This window comes from Pan paniscus, chromosome 14 (genome assembly GCF_029289425.2).
Source record: "Pan paniscus chromosome 14, NHGRI_mPanPan1-v2.0_pri, whole genome shotgun sequence".
In the NCBI taxonomy this organism is placed as follows: Eukaryota; Metazoa; Chordata; class Mammalia; order Primates; family Hominidae; genus Pan; species Pan paniscus.
Window position 1 is genome coordinate 79,027,867 of NC_073263.2, and position 22,198 is coordinate 79,050,064.

General features: G+C 40.1%; 1 protein-coding gene across 7 annotated transcripts in view; it reads left to right on the forward strand.

The window, feature by feature from the left end:
- Positions 1–16,635: 16,635 nt before the first annotated feature.
- The window catches only part of SCEL (sciellin), a 169,151-nt gene continuing 163,588 nt past the window's right edge, over positions 16,636–22,198 (forward strand). For 6 of the 7 annotated variants that reach the window (XM_055096859.2, XM_055096863.2, XM_055096864.2 and 3 more), the window contains exon 1: positions 16,636–17,590. The gene's annotated coding sequence lies outside the window, so the exon portion shown is untranslated. The remainder of the gene's footprint in view (positions 17,591–22,198) is intronic. The other variant, XM_055096870.2, reaches the window with a different exon arrangement.

Consider the following 22,198-nt stretch of genomic DNA (forward strand, 5'->3'; position numbering starts at 1 on the left):
GCCTGGCATAGTAAATGCTCAGTTAAGAGCAGCCTCAGTTATAGTATGTTATTACTGTGGGATTAAGATTTATTTATTAAGATTTTTTTCAAAGTTCTTTTTATTTCCCTTATGTTCAAATAATCAAAACCTCCTGGATTACAATTAGCAATGCGAAGGCTCAGATTAATTTCTGAGATGAGTACTGGGTATTTCATTTCATTCCTGCCCCTGTTTATGAAGGAGCAGAAAAGCAAATCTCACAGTTCCACATGCTGCAGAGCAGAAAGATGGTCATCAGCTCCATGGAGGTGATTTTTCATGGCTCCAACAACCTAATCTTCATGATTGATGATTGCTGCTTTAAGACGTTTAATAGTTCCTTCCAAAAGAATTTGTATTTCAGATTATTGATTTCAAGTGAATTCCTCTGCTTTTCAATGCAACAGAATATATGATCAGTGAGGTACAGAGCAGAATCTATTTGATTAAAATTTCTTTAGCTGAATTTTCTTGTTGCTAGTAGCAACCAACCAAAGAATAGACCTAAAAGGACAGGCAAGAGCTACAATGATTGCAGTCCATGTTTTTATCTTTCCCTAGTTGTGATTTTAAAATAGCCTCTCTAGTGTTTGTAGTCATAAAAATGATTGCTGTATATGACACTTTAGACATATTGACAAACCATCCACCTAAATAACCCTATCTCATTAATGAACTTCTTCACAGGGCTTGGACAGTCAACCTCAGGTCACATAAACCATTGCTACACTAAAGACTATAAGGAAGATGATACTGTTTATATCACACAAATTATTTCCCAAATTAAATTTGCTATTAACTGGTATGTCTTGGATCAGCATAATATTATGTGTAGCAACAGCATTTACAGTTTGCATTAAAAAGAACTAGTTAGCATCACTTGTTTAAAAAAACTCCATGTTATCTGTTAAATAATTTGGTGGTTATTTAACAGATTACATGCAGTTTAGAGATATACTGGTATAGAGATATATGGAAATCACTAAAGGAGACTAAAAATATACTCTTGGCAGAGCTGTTCATAATACAGTGAAATTCTACTAGAGTGCTTTCCAAGGGCAAAAGAAGAACATCTCTGCAAGCAGGGAAATATTAACTTTACAGGAGCATAAAACACCTTTGGGATGTTTGTTGGGTCTTCCAAAATGGAGCCGGATTTGCAGAAAAAAAACCCCTCCGGATCAGCACATTGCATGATACAGTTTCATCCTTCCTCTGACACCTTGCTCATTTGCAAGTCAATAGAGAGAACCTCCTAGTACATGATTGATCTCTACATGCTATGATGCTGTTTGTCTGACTCCTGGGAATATTATGTTAGCGTGGACAGGATTTCCAGAGGGGTGGCCTTTATCAAACTTACAATAAGACTCCTGCTGGTTGAGAAGCCTTTTTGGTGAGAATCATAGGTGCTCAATTGTATTTCTTGAGGCTAAGAAAAGGTCTCCATTCACTCAATGTTAAAAGACAGGATTCCTTAGGAGGAACACTTCAGGCTGCTAACAATTATGGCACAATTGCCGATCAGAATGTTTTCTAGTCAGCTGGGGATTAATGGAGCTTGTACTTCCAATGAGAGGAGACCCTTAGCAGCAAGATGTGACACAGGAAGCATGATGCAGGGACAGCCTCTGAGCTGGGAAAGGGACCAGGGCAAGGGAGGAAGCAAAGAGATCCTGGGAGGATCAAAAGTATTTTGTCCACTACATACATTTTCCTGAGGCTGACACTCAAGAATTTTTCTAATTATAAAAAAAGGGGGATCTTAAATTTGGTCTAGCCAAAGCCACTAGGCACTGAAAGGAACAGTTCCCCTTTTGACTTCCTTCTAAATAGTACAGGGTTGCAACACTCTGCTTGGCTCCTTGCTTACATTTGCCACAGGCAGGGAAGATCAGAACTCCCCAGCGATGTGTACTGGCCAGTGAGTGCTGCCAGGGCAAAGTTGATAAACTAAAGAAATGATGACTAAACAAACTATTAACCAAGTCCTAATCTCTGCTTGTCTCCTCCATCATTAGAACCAGAAGAAGATTAGAGCCCTGTGTGTCTCTAGGGCTCACACTGGGTATGCTATTTATTAAACCAGGAAACAGTTTGTTTCTGGGAAGAAAAATTTGGCTCAGGCTCTGATCATCAGGCATTCATTCATTTATTGAGCGTGTACATTATCCAGCACTGCTCACTGTACCCTGTGAATGTCACAAGATCCCTGGCCTATTGGGAGCCTAAGAGGATATGTCCTCTAGCTCAGTTATTCCCACCCATGATGTTTAATAAAATTCAACCCCACTTCTTTCATGAAATTGAAGTCCTTCCCATTTTCTCTTTGCACTTGGGGCACCCACTCTCACTGTATTACCTGGATTTTCTCAAATTGTCTCAGCTAATTAAGAGTGATGGAAGCTCTGGATCTAGAGGCAGGGGATTCCCTTAGAAGATAAACTGCTTTTGGACTGGAGCTTTTATTTATTCTTTTTTTTTTTTTTTTCAGAGTCTCACTCTTGTCACCCAGGCTGGAGTATAGTGGCACAATCTCGGCTCACTGCAACCTCCACCTCCCGGGTTGAAGCAATTCTACTGCCTCAGCCTCCTGAGTAGCTGGGATTACAGATGCCCGCCACCACGCCCAGCTAATTTTTGTACTTTTAGTAGAGACGGGATTTCGCCATGTTGGCCAGGCTGGTCTCGAACTCCTGACCTCAGGTAATCCGCCCGCCTCGGCCTCCCAAAGTGCTGGGATTACAGGAATGAGCCACCGTGCCCGACCTATTTATTCATTTTTAATTGAGTCTGAAAAATGTCATTAAAAATAGTTTCATTGGCATGGGTGAGAAATAAGAAAATCCTGGCTTCAAATAATTCAATTCTGAGAATGTACAAACTTGACACAATGAAATGGTAATTTATGAAATTAAAGTTGCACCTCTCTGGAATAGTGATGTTCAAAGACGCTTAATGATTGGAGGGTACTTGAGGGCTGAGGAATTTTTGATGCTTCATGACCGCAGGAACAATATTTTTCTTATTACTCCGTCACCTGGCACAAAATCAGCACTCAATATATATTTGCTGAAAGAATGAATGAATCATTTTTTATTTTGTAGTACTTTAGAGCCTACTTCTCTAGCGCCTATATTTATTTATGCATTGAATACTTATTAAATGCCTACTTTATGCTAGGTATTCTCCTGGGTCATGAGTATAGAAAAAAATGAATAAAATTTGATACATGCCCCCAAAGAAATTTCAGTCTGCTATTTGCAACGCTTTGATCTATAGATTGAGGCTATTTGTCAGCAGACTTTTTTCAGCTCATTCCTGGTAGAATTGAAAACAACTTTTTTCTTTATTTTTAAAAATTTGAATAACTAGTCTTCATAACATTTCTCCTCACAATAGTCCATTTCTACAAAATCTTTACAAGCCTTGAATTTTGAGAAACACCAATGTTTGTGTGAACTTGCTGAATTAGATTCACCCACAGCTGCCTTCCTTCCCTCCCCCACTTCTTCTTTCCTTTTACATTGACTATCCTCTAAATATGAATTGTGTGGCAATCCTTCTAATGTGATTATCATGATGTTATCAAGTATTGGGCGAGGGGTAGGGGCTATTATTCTGTTTATCATAGACCTACCTGGGCTCTTAAAAAATAAGTTCTTTATTTCTTTCCAGTTGAAATGGATTCTGACTCTCCAAATCTTGGCCCAAATACTGAGCTGATCTTTCCTGCCCTAATTCCAGTAGAATGGCACCTGACACAATACTTTTGTGGAAGAGTATATCACATGGTATATCAGAATGAATTCTTTATGTGTGTATTTGGGCAGGTCATATACATTTTAGTGAACTAAACATGAACTTGGTTTTGCAAAATGTCACCTTATATTTTGGCACTTTTACTAGTAGTGTCACACTGGCTGATTTTAGTAATGGTGTATGAATGTTATATAGTACACTAATATTTTCTAACTTTTTTCCTTATCTTTTGTACTTTTAACTTTTTCCAGAGAAACTAGAGGAAAGCTTTACAACATTCTATCTGGAATAGAAGGTGTGCGTTGCAATCACTGAGGTGATGTAATTACCACTATTCTTTTGAAGTGAATTTTAGACCAGGATAGTTTATAAGATATAGCAAATCATCAATAAATATTTAGCATGCCAGTCACTGTGAATCTATAGGAATAAAATGTGCTCCTGCCCTTGAGGAATCCACAGTTTACTTAGAGAAAAAGGCATACACAGAAGAGATAATTAGCAGCCGGTGAGAGCAAGCATCATGCGAGAAAATTAAATAATGGGGATTCAAATCTTATTGGTAGATGACATTCAGACTTTAAACATTCAAGCAAAGATATTTCTTTGAAAACTGGAGGTGAATGTCACTTGCTTAAGTTCATATTTGGAACAAAGGAAGTTCACAATTATAATATATGTTGAAATGAAATTTATAATGTGGAAAATCTTTAAATTTACTTACATATTTCTTCATGAGATCATATTTAGAGATTTAGTGGCATTGGTGAATAGGAAATAATGTACAGAACATTTAGATGGCTATTTCAGAGATTAGAAAAGAAGTAAAAGCAATTAAAATATGTTTTCAGTGTTGGGACTTTTGTTCATATAAGGCCATTGAGTGAACATGCCTAGTGAGTGTGAGGACACAGGTTTGTGGGGAAAGAAAGAACAGGATAGTTCTTGCTCTTTTGTTTTGTTTTTAGAGATAGGGTCTTGCTCTGTCGCCCAGGCTGCAGTGCAGTGGTGCAGCCACAGCTCACTGCCAGCCTTGACCTCCTGGGCTCAAGTGATCCTCTTGCCTCAGCCTTCTGAGTAGCCAGGACTATAAGTGTGCACCACCATGCTTAGTTAATTAAATTTTTTTTTTTTTTTTTTTTGTAGAAACAGGGTCTCACTATGCTGTGGTCAATGATAATTGCACTATTGCACTCCAGCCTGAGTGACAAAGTAAGACTTTGTCTCAAAAGAAAAAAAAGCTCTCCATGTGGATGTGGCCAAAGTTAAGTTGGGGCCATATTCAATGTGGTTACAATTACTGGAGACAAAGCAGGAATGGAGATATTTAAGAACTATTACCTTAGGTCATGAGATTTGCATTCATTACCACCTTCACCTAAACCACATTTTATTCCACTTGGAAGCAAGGTTGGTGGCTTCTGGCGGGCAATAAAATTCAATGACAGAAATTCCAATCTAATAAGTGACGGCTACCCAGCCTTTAAAATTGTACAAAGTCTTGCTTTGTCACTCAGGCTGGAGTGCAGTAGTGCACTTATCACTCACCACAGCATAGTGAGACCCTGTTTCTACAAAAATCATACCTATATAACACCAAAATAACTTGCCTTAGATCTGTTTTGCTTAGGATTTATTATTCTGGCTTTAAAGTCTTTGTAGTCAAACTCATGCTGCAAATTAGCCAACAGTAAGTGCTGAAAAGAATCTAAAACAAAACTTAGATCAACGTTTTTTATTTTAGAAATGAAAACTATAGAGATGAACTAGAGAGACAATGGAATACTGTCCTTTGGCCGAGCCCTGCTGAAACCTGGTGGTGACACACAGAAGCAGGTAATGATGAATCTGCATAACTAGGTCTTTGATTTGCTTAGGACATAAATGTCTGAATGACATGAACCCAGTAATATCAAATACTATTCCTTATGAAGAGAGATCAACTAAGTCTTTTGAAATTTGGGTAATAGACTAGTGCTTGGACAAGCTGAGTCAAAGATTCCAAAAGTTTTACCCTTAAACACATTTTGGGGAGTTGCTGTCCTTTCAAGCAAGAAACAATTTTTACCTTTAAAAATAGCTTCAATTGTTTATTAAGCTTATTTTTCTCATATCAGAAACTTATTTTCAAGGCAAGGACCTGCATTTAACATTGCACATGCCTTCAAAAAATTGAACGCATCGAAGGACACTAAAGCTGGGTGCATATAATTGACATGAAGAAAGCAGTTGAGGCCTCACAAAATTCCTGCTTGTGAACAAGTAGTTTTGGCTTAAATTTTCCAAATTAGTTGTCCTATTTACCAGGTTATTGTTCAATTTCCTACTTGCATTGCCTGGATCCACTCTCAGTATGGCAGAACTATAGTGACTGAAAATTTGGTCAGTGATCTGTTGTGGCCAGTCTATAAATTCGGTGAATGGCAAGAACCTGGGAGTGTTAGTACCTATACTATGAAAAGTGAGCTTTATGTTTTGCAGTGGCTGAGCCCTATAAACTCTGGTCATAACACATTAATTCCTTGTTAACATAGAGCCACTTTTTGACATCAAAGTTTCCTCAAAAGTGATTATATGGTCATAGGTTCTTAATTCACTTGGAGCTTTGATGTGTATGGTATCAAAAACTTAGTGTATAATATGGTCTATCATTAAAGAAAAATTGGCACGGTAGAAAGCACAAATGGATGATAATTTAGACCTATGTTTGAAGTTTAACAAAGCATTAGTTTAAGAATTTTATAGAAATGTTATGTTTTTGCTCTTTAAAAAGAACCTGGGCAACTTATCTGTTTCAGCAACTTTTGGTTTTATGAATACCTTCCTTTACCCAACTCTCCCTTTCCATCCTTTCAGCACTTACTTACTCAAGTGAACTTGTGGATCTGTTTGTCATTTTTTTTTTTTCTGAGACAGAGTTTCACTCTTGTTGCCCAGGCTGGGGTGCAGTTGTGCGATCCTGGCTCATTGCAACTTCTGCCTCCCAGGTTCAAGTGATTGTCCTGTTTCAGCCTCGCAAGTGACTGGGATTACAGGCATTCACCCCACGCCCAGCTAATTTTTGTATTTTTAATAGAGATGGGGTTTCACCTTGTTGGCCAGGCTGGTCTCAAACTCCTGACCTCAGGTGATCTGCCCACCTCGGTCTCCCAAAGTGCAGGGATTACAGGTGTGAGCCACCATGCCTGGCCCTTGTAATGTGTTTCTACATCAACAGTTGTTATATTGGAGCTTGAGTTTTACAAGATATTTAATTTTTCCTTAAATTCTTTTGATAAAACAAGGATAATAATATTCACCATGCATATTTATTTTACTGATGTACATAAATGTATGTAAAGTTTCTGCTGCTTAATAAGTGCTCAGGAAACTAATTAGGATGTGTGTTCATCCAGAGACATAATGGTGGTTTCTCTTTCTTTCTCTTTAGGGTGTATATTCAAGAAATACTGTTAAATCACAAACTACTCAGATGCAAACACAAGAGTGCATGCTGGAACTGGCTTATGAAACGCAAGCCAGCTGGCTGCCCTAGAAAAAGCCTGAGGAAAAAGCCTTCTTCATCTAATTCATAAATGGGAAATTGAATTTCCAGGCTTAGCTGGCTTATTTTTATCTTCTTTTGTTTGTTTGAACTATGTATTGCTGAATAACTGTGACAACATTAAAAAGAGGGTTCATGAGTAAAGCAAGAGTTGATCTTTCACAAATCAGTGCTATAATCATTTCTATGGGAGAGGCTGCAGATGATTCCATGCAGGGAGCACTCGGTATGAATGATGTGGCCTCAGGCTAGAACACTTGAAAAGCAGCAAAGGAAAACTTTCTGCCCAACTTATTAGAGGGGTGTGTGTGTGTGTATCTCACATGAATATATTATACATATGTATATATAACATATATATATATATACACACACACACCACTGGTGTTTATTTTCACATGCTTTTTTATTTTTATTTTATTTTATTTTTAAAATAGAGACAGTGTCTTTCTCCGTCACCCAGGCTGGAATGCAGTGATGTAATCATGGCTCACTGAAGCCTCGAAATTGAACTCCTGGGCTCAAACGATCCTCCTGCCTTAGCCTCTTGAGTAGCTAGGACTATAGCCACATCCTACTCGGTCCAACTAATTTTAATTATTTTTTGTGTGTGGAGATGGTGGGGGTGGGTTGTCTCTCTATGTTTCCCAGGCTGGTCTTGAACTCCTGGCCTCCAGCAATCCTTCTGCCTTGAGCTCCCAAAGTGCTGGGATCATAGGCATGAGCCACTGTACCCAGCCTAGTTTCACACTTTTATACACTCTCCCAAGTATCACAGGGCTGGAAGCACTTTGATTTTTGTGTATTGGGTATAATTTATGTTCTGTCAATGAAATGCAATCATGCAATATTCCAAAGGCAGAATAGAGGCTCAAAGAACCCATATGTTAAAAAAAAATTATTCCTTTGACAGATAAATAACACTTTTTCTAATTTATTGATTTTGTAAATTTGGAATTGTGAAGAATCTCCCCTCCCCCAAGAAAAACCTGTTTGTTCAGCATTCCTTGCAATGATTGAATCCTTTACCAGACAAACAAGATGAATGAATTATCTTTTCTTCTTTTCCTTTGGCTTACTTTTTATGTGACATTATTTGAGAGACTGAGCACAGTATTTTGAAACAGATGACAGGGTTGTCACCTTTGAGTGGCACAAATTTAGTAGCAACAGTAGGGCGTTTTATGACAATTTCTTTACAGTATGAAATCCAAAAGTTATTCTCTGTGCCTTCATGAGGAAATGACATTGAGTGGCAATATTTAAGATGGTGATGGGAGGAAAGGCGAGTGTGAGAAGGGCAGCCTAATTTTCATGAAACGAAACAGCCCTAGACTTGCAAAATGATAATCGTATTACTGAACAATATGATGATTCTCTCACATGAATTGTTCACTTCCAGGAGGCATTCAATCAGGCAAGCTATCAAGAAGATCTGGCCTTTGATAAACACATCCACTTTAATAGCAGTTCCCGAGATGAAATGTTTGGATTTATGGCACCCAATCACTGCAGCTTGAAAATATGAAATAACTTGCTAGTGAACTGCCATGAAAACCATTACATTATGCTAGGGTCTTCCTTTTAGTAAGACATGGGATGTTATTAATTGATTAATCTCCCTCCCTATTCTTAAAAATGATTTAAGGAGGGTGGCCATTTGCTACGATGGAAAAGTACGGCTTCCTGGTCTGATATAAAATGAGAAATTGCCCAAGATGAGCTCTAAGATATCTTCTATATAACATCTTCTATGATACAATTTTTGGGAGTCTGTCCTTCAAAACTTCATTACAAGGGGTCATATTAAGATGAACTCTTAATAATAAGCCTCCTTATGTGGGGCTCACAGAGACCTAGATTCATCCTAGAATCCACTGGGTATTTGAACTGTCATGATTCTGAAGCTTACATGTATCCACAGAGTTGATGTCAACTTAATTCCTTGGAAAACTAGGAGACAAAGATTTGTTCTCTGTTCTTATTCCTAACTTGGTGAGTTCCACTAATGGTTGCTACCTTTCAGAGGCACAGACTTTGTAACAACAGGGGATGGCGCATTACAATTTCTATGTTACACAAATTCTAAAATTAAGTTTGGTGATTGAGAGAAGTATACTTTTCAACTAATGAAACAACATTTAACTTCTGAGAAGGTACTTGTGGTATTACTTAGCAATGTGGAGTTTCATCCCAGGCTGAATAGATTTCAAGGCAAAGGGTGTCAGTTATAATCTTGCTGAGAAATTTTTCTGGCCAATGTTATATAAGAAAAGGTTTTATTAAAGAAAGTTTAAGCAGCATGATTCATAACAGCCAAAAAGCGGAAGCAACCCAAGTGTCCACAGCCAGATCAATGAATAAACAAAATGTGTTATATCCATAAGATGAAATATTTTTCAGCCTTAAAAGGAAGGAAATTCTGACACATGTTGAAATGCTACAACATGAATGAAACTTGAAGGCATGCAATGTGAAACCAGACACAAAAGGACAAATACTATATAATTTCATTGATTTGAGGTACCTAGAATAGTGAAATTCATAGAGACAGAAAGTAGAATGGAGGTGGCCATGGGTTTGGGGAGTGGGGAATGGGGAGTTATTGTTTAAAGGCTACAGAGCTGCAGTTTGGAAAGATGAAAAAGTTCTTCCCAAAGTTTTGGGATGGTGTATAGTGGGGATGAATGTACTAAAAGCCACAAAGCCACACACTTACAAATGGTTAAAATGGCAAATTATATATGTTACACATATTTCACCACAAGTATAATACTAAATTTAAAAAGAACAGAAAGAGTTTAAAATGACTTCAACTACATCTTCATATTTATTCCTTTTCCTAATTTAAGAGGGAAATAATTTCAGTTCCCCAGAGTTCTGTGTTTCTGGTATTTTAATGTGGAATAAAATGTTACCAACTCGTTTTTGCTTCTATTAAGATCTCGCTCTTGGTAGGCCACTGACTTTGAGAAACATCTTGTGTCTTTGAATTCAGATAAAATAGAGTTACAGCTAATTACATCTTGGATTTGTTTTACAATTACAAATATAGAAGGTAGATGAAGAAAAATTATGTTCCAATCTTTGAAAACTGCCATTTGGAAGATTGTCTACATGATGGTTTACATTAAAGGTGCAATATTAGCATGGCTTTTTATTACTAAATGTATTTTAAAATATACATGTGGGCATTAACTTTAAGATACTTATAAAATATTTTCTTATTTGCTAAAGCGAATCCCTTTGATTTATAATATACTTCTTGTCCATTTATAAATACTTAATGAAACCTTACTCTTTTTTTGCTTTTTATGGTGCATAAAATAGATTGATAGTGTCTCAAAAGTTTTTTTATTTTTCCATTTTCTGTTATAAAAATAATCATGAATACCTTTATGTGTCAAAATTTCAAGCCAATACTACTGAAGTGAGAATAATTTTTCTACTTTTTAAAAGAAAAGTCACAATCGTCTGTCAAGTGTTTTAAAATTCAAATTCTCATTCAAAAATTTGCATGAGATTTATTTTAAAACAGTTTTTTTTCTTCCCAAGATGATAGTAAAAGATAGGAGAGAAAAGAAAGAAAAGATGGTAAAAGATGATGGTAAAAGACACGGCTTGACGCACCTAGACATACTTTGATAGACTATAGAGCACCTTAACTTTTTTCCCTTTTTGATCCCCTCACCTTTTTTTTTTTTTTTGAGATACAGTCTCACTCTGTCACCCAGCCTGGAGTACAGCAGTGCGATCTCGGCTCACTGCAACCTCCGCTTCCCGGGTTCAAGGGATTCTTCTGCCTCAGTCTCCTGAGTAGCTGGGACTACAGGCATGCACCACCACGCCCGGCTAACTTTTTGTATTTTTAGTAGAGACAGGGTTTCACCGTGTTAGCCAGGATGGTCTTGATCTCCTAACCATGTGATCTGCCTGCCTCGTAACCTTGTGATCCGCCTGCCTCAGCCTCCCAAAGTGCTGGGATTACAGGCGTGAGCTACTGCGCCCAGCCTTGAGCCCCTTTTTATGATTAATCTGTTATTACGTGAGTTTTAAGATAAATTTTCATAAATGCTTAATTTTTCATACATGATTAAAATAATTCTTACAAAGAATAGTAAGTAATTTTTAATAAGTATTTTTAACATTGTGTTGAGGTTAAAGAAGAAGGCACATACAACATAAGCACACACTCATATGGAAGTTTCAGGAAAGTAATAAGCAGAGAAGTCCTGTAAGTCATGAGTTGGGGCAGGGGCAGGGATTGGAAAGGCTGAACTTTTATTGTTAAATATACCTTGGGCAGTAGTGACCTTGGCTTTGGGCAAGATTCCTTAATTTTATTTTATTCCCAAATCTGTTGCAAAATGGAGAGTTCGCAGGAGGTGGTTATTTTGGTGAGAATGAATTTCATGGTGGAACGGTCATGTGACTGGAGTCCATCAAGGGTCAGTTGTTTCCTTGTGAGTGGTTTGACTTCCCTTTGGGTCAGCCTGAGTGAATGTCAGGTGCTTTTTCACATGGTGAAAGTGAGCTCTTCTGTAGCCACCTCTGAAGAAAGCTGGCCACTATGGAGCAGGGGGCGGAGGGGTAAAGAGCTCCTCAATTCTTTGCGGGCAATTCCCAAATCCAAACTCCTCTGAAAACTCAAAGACTTTGTTTTTTTAACTTCATTGGCGACAGTATTGGACCCAACCTGATGTGTGACTATTTGTAGATTTAACTGAAAATGTTAATATTAGTGTTTGATTATAGGTGCTACCCAGGCCCTGTATGACATCCCATGTGATTTTCCACCATATTATTCTAAAAGTCAGAATGCTCCTGAATTCCCAAACACCTTTGATCAGGAAAGATCTCAATATTATGCTAAAAGACTCCCTCAGTTGAGGATGAGGATACAAACAATCTGTCTTCACCTACTGGATAGGATGAAATTAGTCAAAAGGGTGAAGGAGAAAAGAGACTTGTCTAGCTACCCTACTGCAACGTTATAGATAGAGATCCAGAGGTCACAGTCCCCTTACCTGCTCAAGGCCCTGTGACTTAAAAAAGAGAAAAGTAGGATTCTAGTCTGTCTATTTATCCCTTGATAAAAGCATCAGTTCTAGGCCTGCGGTATTCTCTAGGATGCTTCGAACAAAGCAATTTCCCTAGCTCTGTAAGTGAGACTATTAGCAAACTGAGGTCTCAGGGTTGGGTGATATATGTGGAAGGAGACTGTGAATCTTTTGGAGACCGTGAGGGATGTTAAATCAAAATTTTCACTGCCACGGCATTTCATCATTGTGAAATGTCATTTTCTTAGACAATTAGGTCTCCAAATTCTGCCAAAGGCCACTTAGTCTTTCCTTTCTCTTCTAGGAAGGAATGTGCCTAAATTTTCCCAGAATAATGGGTGTTTCCTTCAGAGAAATAGATTGCTCAACCTGGCTCAGTGGCAGCCAAATCCAGAGAATAACAAAATTTAGGGCAGAATTTTTTTTTTCATATCATACCAAGAGTACTGTATAGAAATCCAAGGTACTGCATGATGGTCTGTGCTTAACTATGACAAAAAAAAAAAAAAAAAAAAAAAAAGGGACTCAGAGGTTGCTATTGCTTAGTTATAACGGTGACAAACCCCTTAAGACTTTGATCAGACACTCAGGTTGTAACTTGTGGCATAACTATGGAACATCGCCTGGGAAAGAATGGGAAACTACTTCCCTGACCAGTCTTTTAGCTTGTTTCCAGTTTAGGAGACTATAATGCAAACTGTCTATGCAAAACCAGGAATAACCTAGCTCTTTTAAGAGAGAGCTGAGGCTGAGGGAATGAAATACTTAAATGATTAGATAATTAATGATTAAATGCGGCTGGATCCAAGATTGGTGCTTTCTACTATTTCCTCTTTGTTCCTGGGCAGGACCTGAAGGTCCCTTGCAAAACCTCCAGATTGCCTTAAAGAATCTCTCCAAGCCTTGCTACCTACCTGCATTCTATACCTCCTTCTCCGTCTTCTCATGTCCCTGCCTCTTTCTCCCCCATTTCTTTATACCTGGGTTGTTTCTTCCTACTCAGCCCTTTAGTTAGTTGTCTTATTAAGTTGTGTTTTTTTCTGGGTCTCTACTCGTTTGTTAAGAGCAGTTGATCAACCTCAGTAGTGACTGACTAGAGGAACACTCTCCATGTTGGTTTCTGGCACAGAGTTTGTGCTCACTGAATGTGTTTCAAATTGAATATTCACAGTATCTCCGCCACAGCTATCTCTCTTTAGTCTGGCATTTTGTGGACGAGTGATGAGGAGAAACCAGCAGGTTTCTACATTCACACAAATTCTCAGCCACTTGGTTTTTCCCTTCCAGCTTGAATCATGAAGAGCTTCAGAATAACATTGGTTTTCTCAGACTGGTGTATTAGCTGGGACAGACCAACTACTATCACATAGAATTTCAAAATTTCAAAGTTTAAACTTGGAATTAAAACTCCAAAATAAAACTTAATTTGTCACGTGTTTTGCAGCCCTAGCCTAGTTGGCTGACCAGTGGACAGCTTTCCTCCAGGCAGCAATTTAGCCTCTAGATCCTTAGACTTCTCCATTCATTGGGTGCAAAGGGAAATAAGAGAGAGAGAATTGTGGGCAGGAGGACGTCATAGACCAGGCCTGGAGGTTGGACCCATCACTTCTATTTAGGTTCCATTGACCAATACCCAGTCACAGGCCACATCCAACTGGAAAGACAACTATGATATATTGCCCACCAGTATACTTGGAAGAAAGGCAAAGTGGTTTGGTGAACCACTAACTGGTTGCTGGCACAGATGTCATGGGTGACTATCTGTTTTTAGTAATCAAATGATTGCTAAAATGTTAAGAAAAAACATGGTAGCCTTAAAGAGTATATAGAAAGTCCTCAGCGATTCTTACAGTTGGGAAACCATTACATTTTGATATATTGAGTTATGGAAATGAAGTTGAATATATAAAAGTATATTAAAGCTTAAAATATACATGGTTGATATACCAGAATTATGTCTGCCAATATGTTAAATGTTTTCCATGACAAAAGAATTTATGGTATTACAGCATATATTGAAGACAGTTCAGTTACATTTTTGCCATTTTTGCAGGATGTTTGACCCCTTCCTATTTCTCTATTCATCTTTCGAAAGAAGAAAAGCTGCTTTATTTTATACGCTTACATGTATAATCATGAAAAAACAAATGCAGAAATGAAGGAGAAAGGAGGAAGCAATAAAGGAAGAAGGAAAAGAAGGAAAGAAGAAAACAAGAAAGGAAAAAACACACTAAAGACAGCACCCTCATGCTTATTTTTGTAACCATTTTGGTGTTATTTTGTAGTAACTGATTGCATTAAATTTTGAGGGGTTTTTTTGCCCTAACTGTGAAGAAATAAACAAGCAGAATTGCATTTCATTGTTCGTTTTGGCATTGAGTTTAATTGTTTTCCTTTTCTTTTAGTTATATTAGCTCATCCCTCCATTCATCAGCACTTACTGCAGGCAGGATTCACTCCCAGTACAGGAGTACTATGGGTTTCTGGTGAAATGCACATTAAAAATAATCAAAGTGCGAGCAGTTTCACAAACACTGTAACATGGAGGAGTTTCCGAAGAATGGCAGAGCCTGGAAAGAATAAGTAGGAACATAGCTACAAACCAGACAAGAGATCAAAGAAATCAACTTCTTCCTAAAACAATCAACTTTACAAAATTATCATCATGTGAGCTGCATGGACAATTCAAATGGCATTATTGAGGGTGAAGATGGAGAGACAGAAAGGGCTCAGAATGGAACGACAAATGGCCTGCATTAGCAGTCTGCCTATATTCAAGAAACTAAGTTTAATGTTTTTCCACCTAGTCCGTCTGTCCATCCGTCCTTCCTTCCCCCACTTCCTTCCTTTTGTATATAGCATCTTCAATGTGAGAGATACCTTGTTGAGGAATATCAGTTAACATTGTCCAGTGGTGTTCAAGAACCTCAAGGCTGACTGTCATTGGCAAAGAGGCTGAACAGCTGGCACATCAGGCAGGGGTAGGTTGTGTCAGCACAGACACTATGAATGAGTGGAAGCCCTGGGTTTTGCCTCTGGATCATGGATTGGAGTGTATTATAATCAAGGTGCTCAGGTAAGAGTGTTGGGTGACCCCCATCTGTTGCTTACCTTCCGCATTGCAATCTCATTCATTCAGTCCACTTTTATTCAGTTACTGTTGAGCAAGATAGTCCTGGTCAATTGAGAAATGTGTGAGACATGACTATGACCTGCAGTGAATCCATATGGGTCGGTAACAACTTCAATTCTTGCCTCCTTAGAAGAAAGAATTCCACTGAAAGGCATAAGGCAAAAGGAGTAACTAAGTTTTTTTTTTTTTTTTTTTTTTTGTTTGTTTTTTTGAGACGGAGTCTCCCTCTATCGCCGGGGCTGGAGTGCAGCGGCGCGATCTCAGCTCACTGCAACTTCCGCTTCCCGGGTTCAAGCGATTCCCTTTCCTCAGTTGCCCGCGTAGCTGGGACTACAAGCGTGTGCCACCACGCCCAGTTAATTTTTTGTATTTTTAGTAGAGTTGGGGTTTCAGCATGTTAGCCAGGATGGTCTCGAACTCCTGACCTCGTGATCCACCCGCCTCCACCTCCCAAAGTGCTGGTATGTCCGGAATTGGTGGGTTCTTGGTCTCACTGACTTCAAGAATGAAGCCTGGACCCTTGTGGTGAGTGTTACAGTTCTTAAAGGTGGCGTAACCAGAGTTTGTTCCTTCTGATGTTCAGATGTATTCAGAGTTTCTTCCTTCTGGTGGGTTCCTGGTCTCACTGGCTCAGGAGTGAAGCTGCAGACCTTCAAGGTGAGTGCTACAGCTCTTAAGGCAGCACGTCTGGAGTTGCTCATTCCTCCTGGTGGGTTCGTGGTCTCGCTGGCTTCAGGAGTGATGCTGCAGACCTTCGCCGTGAGTGTTACAGCTCATAAAGGCAGTGTGGACTCAAAGAGTGAGCAGCAGCAAGATTTATTGCAAAGACCAAAAGAACGCAGCTTCCATAGCATGGAAGGGCACCCCAGTGGGTTGCCACTAGTGGCACAAGTTGCCTGCTTTTATTCTCTTATCTGGCCCCACCCACATTCTGCTGATTGGTCCATTTTACAGAGCGCTGATTGGTCCATTTTACAGAGCGCTGATTGGTCCATTTTACAGACAGCTGATTGGTCCGTTTTGACAGGATGCTGATTGGTGCGTTTACAATCCCTGAGCTAGACGCAAAAGTTGTCCGCGTCCCCACTAGATTAGCTAGATACAGAGTGCCCACACAAAGGTTCTGCAAGTCCGCACCAGAGTAGCTAGATACAGAGTGTCGATTGGTGCATTCACAAACCCTGAGCTAGACACAGGGTGCTGATTGGTATATTTACAAACCTTGAGCTAGATACAGAGTGCCAATTGGTGTATTTACAATCCCTTAGCTGGACATAAAGGTTCTCCAAGTCCCCACCAGGGTAGCTAGATACAGAGTGTGGACTGGTGCATTCACAAACCCTGAGCTAGACACAGGGTACTGATTGGTGTATTTACAATCCCTTATCTAGACATAAAGGTTCTCCAAGTCCCCACCAGACTCAGCAGCCCGGCTGGCTTCACCCAGTGGATCCCGCACAGGGGCCGCAGGTGGAGCTCCCTGCCAATCCCAGGCCGTGCGCCCGCACTCCTCAGCCCTTGGGTGGTGGATGGGACTGGGCGCTGTAGAACAGGGGGCGGCGCTCGTCCGGGAGGCTCGGGCCGCGCAGGAGCCCACGAAGTGCGGGGGAGGCTCAGGCATGGCGGCGGGCTGCAGGTCCCGGCGAGCCCTGCCCGGCGGGAACGCAGCTAAGGCCCGGCGAGAAATTCAGCACAGCAGCTACTGGCCCAGGTGCTAAGCCCCTCACTGCCCCGGCCCGCTGGCCGGCGGGCAGCTCCGAGTGCGGGGCCCGCCGAGCCCACGCCCACCCGGAACTCGCGCTGGCCCACAAGCACCGCGTGCAGCCCCTGTTCCCGCCCCCGCCTCTCCCTCCACACCTCCCGGCAAGCAGAGGGAGCCGCCTCTGGCCTTGGCCAGCCCAGAAAGTGGCTCCCACAGTGCAGCAGCGGGTTGAAGGGCTCCTTAAGCGCGGCCAGAGTGGGCGCCAAGGCTGAGGAGGCGCCAAGAGCGAGCGAAGGGCTGTGAGGGCTGCCAGCATGCTGTTACCTCTCACTGGGATTACAGGCATGAGCCACCGCGCCCGGCCTGAGGTAAGTTTTAGAGCAGGAGTGAAAGTTTATTAAAAAGCTTTAGAAGAGAAACAAAAGAAAGTAAAGGACACTTGGAAGAGAGCCAAGTGGGCAACATGAGAGATCAAGCGTGTGGTTGACTTTTGACTTAGGTTTTTATATGTTGGCACACTTCCAGCGTCTTGTGTCCCTTCTCACAGGATTCTTCCCTTAGGGAAGGCTGTTGGCATGCGCAGTGGCCTGCTAGCGCTTGGGAGGTGAGCATGCACGGTGTGTTTACTGGAGTTATATGCATGCTTACTTGAGGCATTCTTCCCTTAGCAGTTGATTGCCCCTAGAACCCTAGAGGGTCATATACCAGTTAAACTCCACCATTTTGCTTCTTAATGCACATGCTTGAGCCCACTTACCCAGCCCCTGAGATCTTATTGAGAAGCTACTGATCACCAGTTCCAGGTTTTTTCTTTATATTGGAAGACTGCCTTTCCCTGGCACTGGCTGCAACCAATTATTATTTTAGAGAGACAGTTAACAACCACCTGACCATCACCTAATGATCACCTGACATTACTGGTGGTAGGTGGGGAGCCCTCTCCTGCTCTACTCATGCCTGACTAGCTACCTATGTAACATGACCACACTCTTTAGGAATGTACAATAATTATAATATGAAATGGTCAGGGCCATCTGTAAGGTAGTTAGAAACCATGAGGGTACACATCTCTCTTCTGGAAAGAGTAAGGAAGCTTCAGAGAGAAATTCCTAGAATCTATTCCACGGCACATTTTGACAGGGCCCCAAAGCATCCCAAACTTGCAGGCACTTTAGAATCAGAACTTTTACCCTTGCATATGACTGATTTATTTTACAATGTGTCCTGGAAGTAAGATAGTATAGTCTAGGTTCTTTCCCTGCAGTAACTGGACCAGGTATACAAAACCTCTTTGGTACTCAGAACCATTATAGCTTATGAAGACTTCTTCAGGAATATTAGAATTGCTAATTCGGGTTCTCTTGTCTCTTACAGTAAGTAGAATGACCCCAGTGAATCCAAGTGGCCAAATATTTTAGGCTTGTCTGATTCTACTGCTTCCATGCAAATCTTGTATGGAAGTGGGGGAAAAAGGCAAATCCAGGGTCACACAGATTATTAGGAAAGAGGTTAGAATAAAATGTGGTCACAAAAATCCTCATCGGATTCTTACAGTAGATCATATGATTTGCTTTTCTGTGTGCCTATATGAAAAATATGTACTTATTGACAAAAATATATGAGTAAATATGTTCAATAAATCAATCGCAGCTATGTTTTAGATAGATGATTGGAGAAACTGTCATGGACCTAAGAATCACACTTTTTCTCTTTACTGTCAACAAGTTAGGATGAATCATTTTACTCTGAAGAATAAGGATATGGTTATTTCTCATCATCGTTCAAGCTTGAGTGTGTTCAAGCTTGAGTGTGTCTAAGAGCCTTTTCCTTCAAGGAGCCAGCATGCCATCCACGGAACTCACAACACTGGTTTCCAGAGTTCTCTGCTTTAGAAAATAAAAGTGGGTTGGCTATGACTTCTGTGCTTATTCACTACACCTATGCCTAGAGTCCCTAAAGATTCTTTGGTTGCTTTTGACAATTGCAAATTGTATCTACAGCCACATTTCCATAGTCAATTCAGTGGTAGCTGATTTGAGAACTGCTTCTTGATGTACTAGCACAGTATAGAGATTTTTCTACTTTGAAATGGCTAAAAGCAAAATTATAGGCTGGAAATATGGAAAATATTGTATGATGCAGAGGACCTTAAAATGCTTTCTAGCTTTAAGGTCTAATATTCTGTAGAGTGCTTAGAATTAATTCTTGATTGTACCCTCCCTACCTCCAGCCCAATTCTCTTTTTGCAAGGATTTTTAAAGAATCAGAGCTGAATGTTTCAATGTCTGTCACCATTTTATCTGCATTTTCACAAGCATTTTAGCGATCATGTGAGTCATTTCTTTCTCACCTCCCACAAATAGCGTGGGTTAAATGGAGCTGTGGGAATTTTTTTTTTAAAGTAATAATTCTGACTTCACAATCTTTTAAAAAGACATTGCTTGCATTAAACAGACACACACACACACACACACACACACACACACTCAGCAAACAACCTACCAATACTGTTGCTTTTGAATGTTCTGTAAGGTCGAATGCCAATGATTTGTGTTTTGTTGTGTTACGGTTGCCCAGCCTCCTTGATCTATTGTAGGCAGGGTTAAATTACAGAGTGAATTGGGGGACTGACCTCATTACATCATCTGTGCTGAATCACTGTCCTACAACTGTCGTCCTGAAGGCTCGGGCCAGACGTGGTAGTGCTGTCTTTCATTAATGTTACATTAATATGATCAAGAAGATACTTTCTTCTCTTGCTTCTACCCCCACCCCCACCCCTCAGGTCTCTCATTTGCTAAACAATCAAATGCTTTCAAAATCCTGCAAAACAGCTTTCATTTTAAGGTTCTGATCAAAGGACTTGCAGTGCAACATCCCCAGTATTTTCACTGTCCTCTAGTGGCTATTTTCAACTACATTTTGTTTTACAAAGAGGATTGTATCTTTGTTTCTTTACCGTGTTGGGTCTCAAATAAAAAGCTCTGTATGGCAAGTCATCTTCTAAGAACGTGATGTTATTGTGTTTGAAAAGAACAAGAGAAGAATGAGCAATTTTAATCTCGATTTGGCCTCATCTTTGCGGCTGTCTGAAAACTCCAAACCTCTGAAGTGTTAAGTAAATTAACCCACATCTTCATAGCCCCCATTGGTGAATGCAGTGGTTTAAGAATACTCGCTCTTTGAAGACCAAACTGCTTTTGTCTGCAACACTCTATTTAAGGGAAAACTAATTCTGGAATCCTGTCCAACCTCATAGCATTCTGAATGATTTCTACTTCCACTCTAATTATCAGCCAGAAGTATTATTTGTAATCATCAGCTTTCAATAATTTAAATAGGTAGTTGTTTGGCCAACTGTTTTTATTCAAAATGCCACAAAAGCTAAAATTCTATGTTGAATTTTATCCAGATGCTGTCTTCTTTTAGGACATGCCAGCTGAGACAGAGCAGTTGTTCATTTTTTAAAAATACCATGTCAGAAGCACATTTTTACTTCATGAATTCAACTGCAATCTAAAATGAAGACTACAGATTTATGTCTCAGTTCAGTTCAGTTGCTTGCCAAAACCAGAGGGAGGACATTTTTTAAAGAATTAATTTGGTGGCCAGGCGCAGTGGCTCACACCTGTAATCCCAGTGCTTTGGGAAGCCAAGGCAGGAAAATCGCTTGAGCCCTGGAGTTCCAGACTAGCCTGGGAAACCTAGTAAGACACTCATCCCCCCTCCCCAGAAAAAGTCAAACTTGGTGGTGCATGTGCCTGTAGTCCCAGCTACTCGGGAGGCTGAGATGGGTGGATCATTTGAGCCCAGGAGTTCAAGGTTACAGTAAGCTGTGATGGTGCCACTGCACTCCAGCCTGGGCAACAGAGAGAGACCCTGTCTCAAGAAAAGAAAAGAAAAATAATGAACTCAGCATGCTAAATCACCAAACATAACCACACCCAAGCTATTTTATTCCTCAGAGACTATGGAGATGAGCTTTTCATTGTCTTTTGAATTCTAGCAAGAACAGTTTTGGTGGTTCCTTTTTTTTTTTAATCAATGAAAACAAAGCCCACTGTAAATAAATGTTTTCATGTATCACTACTTAATACTTCTATAAGGGTCCTAAATGCCTTTTGTCTACGTTTTCTTTAACACTCTTCTATACAAAGTAGATCAACCTCTTAATGTCAAAAAGAACTGAATCAGACAAAATCCAGATTTCTTAACAAATTTCTATTGTCTCAAACTTTTTTTAGTTCAATAATATTTTCCTTCTGGACAGTGAAGGAAATCCCTCTGAAACGTTCCAGAGCTGTACAATTGCAAAATTGAAAAGTTAGGTTAAAGGTTCTTCTGTGAAATTTGCTAGAGTTTGCAAGTCCCTGATTTTTTCCTTGAACAATTTCAGGGAAGGTTTGTGTCTCCCTTTGTCTGGGTCTTTGTTCAAAAAGTGGCTAATTGCTATTAGCAAATGCAAATAAAAGACAGTTGCCTCAGTGCAGCTTGATTGCCAGTTCCCAGTAGGTTCCCTCCCCTGTTTCTAATTGTGGCTTTTCCAAGTTTTCATCCATCTCTGCAAGTCCTCCCCCTCCCCCGCTCCTGACTCCCTACATTCACTGTCAGCGGATGCCCTTGTCTCTTACCTCACGGAGGAGGCAGGATCTATTTACAATAACTCCTTCAAGTTCCTTCTATTCAGTAAGCATACTTAACTTTGCAATCTTGCCCTTACCTCCTTTCTCAGGAGTGGGTGGGGTAGAGCAAAAAGACTCCTCTTTTATTTTTTTCTCTTATTTTCTGAGACCAGTCTCTCCACCTCGCTCCCATTTCCTCAGAGCCCTTGCTGCATCCTTGTCTCTTCTCTCTCATGTATCTTTCATCTCCCATTGGTCACTGGCTTAATCCCCTCGACATATAAACATGACTCAGTTTCTCCCAGGGTATTGATTTAAGTTCTGAGAGTCCAAATAACAGCCCCCAGTTCCCTC